The sequence below is a fragment of the Convolutriloba macropyga genome, chromosome 8, assembly GCF_964194025.1.
Source record: "Convolutriloba macropyga chromosome 8, txConMacr16.3, whole genome shotgun sequence".
Lineage (NCBI taxonomy): Eukaryota > Metazoa > Xenacoelomorpha > Acoela > Convolutidae > Convolutriloba > Convolutriloba macropyga.
The window spans coordinates 57,869,279-57,877,879 of NC_134475.1; the positions used below are offsets into that span (position 1 = coordinate 57,869,279).

Consider the following 8,601-nt stretch of genomic DNA (forward strand, 5'->3'; position numbering starts at 1 on the left):
CTCTACTTTGAGAATAAGAATTGGTCTGCTCTTGAAGAAGTTCGAAGCAATTATTGTAGTCGTCTTTTTCGCAATTTTTTTGCCCGACCTTTTTGTTCAAGAAGCCTCTGTTAATTGCCGCCGTCAGCCTTTCAAAAATTATTATTTAGGCGCTCTTATATTTGGCAATCCTTCCAAATGATGTGAATTGTATTGGTGCTCTTAGGTTTTTCCACGACTCTTGAGCTTTGAAAACGGGATAAACAGGTACAGTCCAGTGGGCATTGAGTTACTTTAGAGTCCCTAAGCTGACTTTAGTAGTCTTTCGAGTGCTAAGCGTGTAGAAGTTGATGGCAGGTTCTAAATTCAAGGTGAAGAGTTCAGTTTTTAAGGTTTGAGAAATTGAATTATAATACAGGATTTTCGTGCCGTTTTTCAATTCATCTTGCCTTTTGATCACGTTTAATTGCTCTCAAACGAAGTTTGTAGCAATTATATTAGTCCTGTCGGTCTTTTTTAATGCGATTTTTCGCTTGAACAATTTTTCGTCTGACGCTTTTGACTTTTCGTCCTCAAAAACGGGATAAACAGGTAGCGCCCAGCGGGCATTATGTGCTCTTAGAGCCTTTCAGGTCTGTTTCAGCTCAAACCGTCTTGGAGACTTATACTTATACTTATGGTGTGAGGGGCGGTTCTTAGAGGTTGACACCCCCCCTTTGTTGACCCCCCACCCCCACTAGTGGCTCCACCCCCCCACCGCGCTTTCGCCCCCCGATGCACCCCCCCCCCCCGTGGCTAGCTACTGACCAAGCCAACCGCTCGCCGGTCGTTTGAGAATAATTCGCCCGACGTTAGTCGGTTATGTTTTACATTCACGTTTGATTTCTGACCCACCCACTGTTTCAACTGAATGGAATTAAGAAGTTGATCACCTCCGGTTGATTACCGGTGATGAAACACGTTAACGCCCAATTAACTCGAAATCTGCTTCCTCTGTATAAGCCTAATTGTTGTGATAAACTTATTAAATAGCACTCCCTGCTGTTTAATAAGTCATTTCAGATTGATTTTGGATAAACTGATAAGATACAATAATTGAAGAAAGCTTTTGGCGAATAACCTGGATTGGGTCGAAAATTCTTCATTCACACTTTAATATACCCGGTTAGGGTGGAAACTATCATCTGAATTATACCCGGTTAGGGTGAAACTATCATTCGACAGCAACGAACTACAACAAAAGTATGGCTATGGTTGCGGATAACATCAGATCATGGGCGGAACAGTCTGCATGCTACTTGTGTGATGACATTGTACAACGGAATGATTCCATAAATTGCGTAACCTGCAGAAAAGCAGCACATAAATCCTGTATTGGCATTAAAGCACCTATAAAGGGAGAGATATTATGGAGTTGTGAAAATTGTGGCTTACCCTCAGTTGGTGATATAAACAAACAACTATCAGAATTGAGCCAGAAAGTGGAAGACCTGCAGAGCGTTCCGGAAAAATTAACTCAGATGCATGCAGAAATTAAACAACTAAAACCGAAGTACAGCTCATTTTTCCAGAAGCCTACTGTATCGCAAGCGGTCACAAACTCAATATCAGAAACTTCGCAAAAGCCACTGTTTATGTTAGACCCAGAGAGAAAAGGTTCCTTCAACCAGGAACAAGGATTTCGGCGCAATAGACTTGACAGCAATAACAGTGTAAAACGACCCAAACCAAATGACTGGGATGATATCGGTCAAGGCGACTTTATTGCTAAATCGAACAGGCCAAAAAGAATCCAAAATGTTGGCACAAGGGCAAGTTCCGATGACTTTAGTGGAGTGAGAAGAAAGCAAAGCAGACGGCACATCTATCTAGGACGCTTGAATACAAACTGCACTGATGAATTGATCAAGAACTGGTGTGCAAATAATGGAGCTGAGTTACTACATCTCAGAGAAATAAGCAGAGAAGGGTCAAAACTGAGAAGCTATCATCTAGTTTTCCCAGAATCTTCTTCGGACATCATTGAGAGAAGCGACTTTTGGCCGGAGAATGTTGTGCATGGCAGATACTACTTAAACGAGGAAGCGAGGAATTGGCTTAAATCTATACCGTCAGATGAGAATGCATCTAACTGACTAAAAAACCTTCTTTACTGTGGTCTGGTAAATATCAGGTCGCTCAGAAATAAAACAAACGAACTTTCAGATGAAATCTTAAACAATAATTATGATATTTTTTTATAACGGAATCGTGGCTGTCAAGCGATTTAGATGAAAACTATGTGTTAACTCAGGCGTACGAAAATTCACCGCTTTATAGTCATCATAATTTGCCTCGAACAAACTCCCGAGGGGGTGGATTAGCGGTCATCTACAAACGTAAAATCGAACTTACACTTCTCTCGCATACAAGTACGTCAGACCTTGAAGCTGCCTTTTTCTGTTTTCCAAAGAAAGTAATCACTCTGTGCTTGCTCTACAGGCCACCGTAAGGCAGCACAAAAGTGTTTCTTGAGTTTTTATGCAATAACATTCAACCCTTATCGATTGAGAGCGACCTGTTTTTAATTGGTGATTTTAATATGCCTCAGAGCACTGCCCTAAATTCCTTTTTCGAAGAAACCTCCCTAACACAGCTAGTGAAGAAACCAACTCATCGTGCAGGAAATATTCTGGATCTATTGGTAACAAATGAACCGTATTTATTTTCTGAGATCGAACAACAACACTTAAACTACAGTGACCACGACCTCATCAAATTTTGCCTTTTCAATGAGGTTGTTTCCTCAAATAGCGTAAAGCAAACTGTTTTCGGAGCGTGGAAGAAAGCCGATATAAATAAGCTTGCGAATGATGTAGAGATGTCCTTAGATCTGAATGGACACCTTACCTGTGTAGATACTGCTGCTGAACTCCTTGTTGATTCAATGGATTTTGCTGCAAAAGAAGCCATTCCAATCGAGAGGCGCAGTTCCAAATTGGCTATTTGTCCTTTCTTCGACAGAGAGCTTCAAGATTTAAAGAGAGACAGAAGAAAGCTCGAAAAAAAGTATAAGAAAAATCCAGACAACCAAAGTAAAGAAAAGTTTCTGGCGGCAATCAGGAGATGCAAGGAGATGTTCAAACGAAAGAAAACTCAATTTTTTGATGAGCAGGTTAATCGAAATGTCGATCTTAAAAAGAAGTACAGCAGCTTCAATATGCTTATGGGCGTTAAAACTACAGAAAAACTGCCTGTTGGTTGGGGAACAGATGCTGAAATTGCACAAAAATTCAATACCTTCTCTGAGGAAAAGGTAACAAAAATCAAAAGTTCTATTGAAAACGCCACCACGACAACAGTTGATAAACTAATCTCTTTAAAACCAATACACACAAGTCATGTTATTCCAATGAGTGTTTTCAATCCCGTGGATCTGAATGCTCTGGACAAAGCTTTTACTGAAATGTCAAATAGCTACTGTGAACTAGATTCCATGCCCACTGTGCTCTGCAGGCAGCTGTACAAATCCTGGAAATTGTTCTTTTTATTCTTGATAAACATGAGTTTTCAAAATGGCATTTTTCCTAAAATTTTTAAAAAATGCCTTGTGAAGCCGAAACTTAAAAAGCAATCTTTGGACACAGAAGATCCTAAAAGCTATAGGCCCATTGCAAACTCTTCCTTCCTTTCTAAACTTCTTGAGAGAACTGCAGCCGGCCAACTACGGACACATCTAGATCAAAATTGCCTGCTTGACCCACAGCAATCAGCATACCGACGTTTCCATTCTACAGAAAGTTGTCTCCTCAAGACCATAAACGACCTTTATGTAGAGCTTGACCAAGGAAAGTACCTTTTAGTAATTGGCCTTGACCTAAGTGCAGCGTTTGACACTCTGGATTTTGCTAATTTTGGGAAAATTTTGGAAGAGCGCTTCAAAATAATAGGAAAATGTAAACAGTGGATCATGTCTTACTTAACTGAAAGAAAACAACAAACTCAAATACGGAAATAATTTTCTTCAGAGACTGAAGTTTTCTACGGATTACCTCAGGGCTCCATTCTCGGACCGATGATTTCCTCGATGTATACAACCCCAATTGGTGATCTTATCAAACAATGTAACCTACGGTACCAAATGTACGCCGATGACACAGTTTTGTACACCACAATCGAAATGGAGGACGAAGAGCCACTTATTGAAACGCTGAGGTTACAAGTAAAAGAATTGTTCGGAGCTTTTACAGCTTTACAACTCAAAGTTAATCCGGACAAAACTGAAATAATGTTATTGTCTACTAAAAAGAAACGTCCAAATATCACAACGCTAAAACTGGACAATTTTGTCTTGAATATCAGTAGCAATTTGGTTTCACTCGGTGTTAATCTTGATCAGCACTTGAGTTTCGAAAAGAATGTCAACAAAATCACGAGCTCTTGCTACAAGGAACTCAGGAAACTCTATAGAATAAAACATTATCTTTCTTTAGAGTCACGGAAAATTGCTGTACAAAATCTAATCATCTCTAGGCTTGACTACTGCAATGCTATATTAGCGGGTTTAAACATCAAAGAAATAACAAAATTGCAGAGAGTACAGAATGCCGCTTGCCGATTCATTTTTAACCTTCGAAAATATGAGTCTTGTCGAGAATTCAGATACAACCTGCACTGGCTGCCTGTTGCTCAGCGAATCGATTTCAAAATTTTGACATATGTTCACAAAATTGTGTTTAACCTTAATGTGCCACTTTATTTGAAAAGTCTAGTGATTTTACAGTACAAATATAACCAAACTCGCTCTGAAAACAAATGGAAACTGAAGTTGCCAAAAATCAAAAACTCTTACGGTTCACGAGCTTTCTCTTTTCTTGGCCCAAAGAAGTGGAACGCTCTGCCCTCACACCTACGTTGCATAGCTGATCATACATTGTTCAGGAAAGAGTTAAAAACGTTTCTTTTCTCGAGTTCTTACTGAATGCGTCTTTCAGAGAGAAGATGGAAAACAAAATTGTTCGGAGGTCCAGAATAAACGAAATCAAATGTAATTTAATGAAACGACGCTGTACAGTCGTCGAATTGAGTAAACCGTACCGCAAATTAACCCTTCCAGAGAAAAGTCAACGATTGTTTCAAAATTGTATCTTAGGATCATCGCTTGTGTATGGCGTGTTTGTTGAAAACGCAATTACTATATCTTGCCCAGGAGGCTGCATCTCAACACTCTGCAGCGATCGCGTAATTGAAAACATGAAATCATTTGGTGTAAGAAATGTAGTTGTCATGGCTGGTACAAACAACCTGTTCGATAAACGTAATAAACCACTGATGGGACCTGTCGAAACATCAGATGAGATGTATTATCTTGTTGAAAAACTCAAGTTCTATAAGTTTAAAGTAACGATTATGGCACTAATTAACCGAAAAGACAAATGGAAAGTCATTAAGAAAGTAAATGACTGCTACCGGGATGTTGCACGCGATCATCGGATTCCTTTCATTGAACATAAAAAGTTTCGATATCGACATATTTCGTCGGATGGAGTGCATCCAAATCCGCAAGATATTCGGGAGTTGGCGTCTGATTTTCGGTATGCTTTCAAGCAGATTAACCAGTGGCATTTTTAAAGCAAGCATGGTTTTATCAGATTTTAATTCAGCAGTTGTGAGAATTGATCGGTTAGAGCAGAAGTTTGACGTTCGATTAAATGCTCGGTTAGAGCAGAATATTTACAGTTTCTGGCTCGGTTTTATCAGATTTTAACTCAGTAGTTGTGAAAATGCTCGGTTAGAGCAGAAGCTTGTCCTCCGATTGAATGCTCGGTTAGAGCAGAATACTTACAGTTTTGAGGCTCGGTTAGAGCAGAAGACATTTGGTGAAAAACATTGGTTAGAGCGGAAGTTATGTTAATTGTTCTAATTTGGGATCATGTATATTATTGGAGAAGAAAGAAGATATTCTATTTGATCTGCTTTGGAAACATGTCTATGCTCGGATAGAGCGGAAGTTATTCTAATTGTTCTTCTTTTGGAACGATATCTATGCTCGGATAGAGCGGAAATCTAGATGAGATCATGAATCCAACCTACCTCTGTGTCCAGAAAAGGTGGAGAAACAAGACCCTCTACTACTGTATACCATGAGTTTATCACACCTTTCTTAATCAGCACTGTTAAATTGTGATGACTCGCTCTATAGTTTCTAAGTTTCTGGCGGCAATCAGGAGATGCAAGGAGATGTTCAAACGAAAGAAAAATGAATTTTTTGATGAGCAGGTTAATCGAAATGTCGATCTTAAAAAGAAGTACAGCAGCTTCAATATGCTTATGGGCGTTAAAACTACAGAAAAACTGCCTGTTGGTTGGGGAACAGATGCTGAAATTGCACAAAAATTCAATACCTTCTTTGAGGAAAAGGTAACAAAAATCAAAAGTTCTATTGAATACGCCACCACGACAACAGTTGATAAACTAATCTCTTTAAAACCAATACACACAAGTCATGTTATTCCAATGAGTGTTGTCAATCCCGTGGATCTGAATGCTCTGGACAAAGCTTTTACTGAAATGTCAAATAGCTACTGTGAACTAGATTGCATGCCCACTGTGCTCTGCAAGCAGCTGTACAAATCCTGGAAATTGTTCTTTTTATTCTTGATAAACATGAGTTTTCAAAATGGCATTTTTCCTAAAATTTTTAAAAAATGCCTTGTGAAGCCGAAACTTAAAAAGCAATCTTTGGACACAGAAGATCCCAAAAGCTATAGGCCCATTGCAAACTCTTCCTTCCATTCTAAACTTCTTGAGAGAACTGCAGCCGGTCAACTACGGACACATCTAGATCAAAATTGCCTGCTTGACCCACAGCAATCAGCATACCGACGTTTCCATTCTACAGAAAGTTGTCTCCTCAAGACCATAAACGACCTTTATGTAGAGCTTGACCAAGGAAAGTACCTTTTAGTAATTGGCCTTGACCTAAGTGCAGCGTTTGACACTCTGGATTTTGCTAATTTTGGGAAAATTTTGGAAGAGCGCTTCAAAATAACAGGAAAATGTAAACAGTGGATCATGTCTTACTTAACTGAAAGAAAACAACAAACTCAAATACGGAAATAATTTTCTTCAGAGACTGAAGTTTTCTACGGAGTACCTCAGGGCTCCATTCTCGGACCGATGATTTTCTCGATGTATACAACCCCAATTGGTGATCTTATCAAACAATGTAACCTACGGTACCAAATGTACGCCGATGACACAGTTTTGTACACCACAATCGAAATGGAGGACGAAGAGCCACTTATTGAAACGCTGAGGTTACAAGTAAAAGAATTGTTCGGAGCTTTTACAGCTTTGCAACTCAAAGTTAATCCGGACAAAACTGAAATAATGATATTGTCTACTAAAAAGAAACGTCCAAATATCACAACGCTAAAACTGGACAATTTTGTCTTGAATATCAGTAGCAATTTGGTTTCACTCGGTGTTAATCTTGATCAGCACTTGAGTTTCGAAAAGAATGTCAACAAAATCACGAGCTCTTGCTACAATGAACTCAGGAAACTTTAGAATAAAACATTATCTTTCTTTAGAGTCACGAAAAATTGCTGTACAAAATCTAATCATCTCTAGGCTTGACTACTGCAATGCTATATTAGCGGGTTTAAACATCAAAGAAATAACAAAATTGCAGAGAGTACAGAATGCCGCTTGCCGATTCATTTTTAACCTTCGAAAATATGAGTCTTGTCGAGAATTCAGATACAACCTGCACTGGCTGCCTGTTGCTCAGCGAATCGATTTCAAAATTTTGACATATGTTCACAAAATTGTGTTTAACCTTAATGTGCCACTTTATTTGAAAAGTCTAGTGATTTTACAGTACAAATATAACCAAACTCGCTCTGAAAACAAATGGAAACTGAAATTGCCAAAAATCAAAAACTCTTACGGTTCACGAGCTTTCTCTTTTCTTGGCCCAAAGAAGTGGAACGCTCTGCCCTCACACCTACGTTGCATAGCTGATCATACATTGTTCAGGAAAGAGTTAAAAACGTTTCTTTTCTCGAGTTCTTACTGAATGCGTCTTTCAGAGAGAAGATGGAAAACAAAATTGTTCGGAGGTCCAGAATAAACGAAATCAAATGTAATTTAATGAAACGACGCTGTACAGTCGTCGAATTGAGTAAACCGTACCGCAAATTAACCCTTCCAGAGAAAAGTCAACGATTGTTTCAAAATTGTATCTTAGGATCATCGCTTGTGTATGGCGTGTTTGTTGAAAACGCAATTACTATATCTTGCCCAGGAGGCTGCATCTCAACACTCTGCAGCGATCGCGTAATTGAAAACATGAAATCATTTGGTGTAAGAAATGTAGTTGTCATGGCTGGTACAAACAACCTGTTCGATAAACGTAATAAACCACTGATGGGACCTGTCGAAACATCAGATGAGATGTATTATCTTGTTGAAAAACTCAAGTTCTATAAGTTTAAAGTAACGATTATGGCACTAATTAACCGAAAAGACAAATGGAAAGTCATTAAGAAAGTAAATGACTGCTACCGGGATGTTGCACGCGATCATCGGATTCCTTTCATTGAACATAAAAAGTTTCGATATCGACATATTTCGTCG

The 8,601-nt window shown here is 38.9% G+C and overlaps 1 protein-coding gene across 1 annotated transcript in view; it reads left to right on the forward strand.

Moving 5' to 3' along the window:
* The first annotated feature begins 989 nt into the window (after positions 1-989).
* Positions 990-8,601, forward strand: part of LOC142344868 (uncharacterized) — a 577,092-nt gene continuing 569,480 nt past the window's right edge. The window contains exon 1 of the mRNA XM_075396904.1: positions 990-1,008. The gene's annotated coding sequence lies outside the window, so the exon portion shown is untranslated. The remainder of the gene's footprint in view (positions 1,009-8,601) is intronic.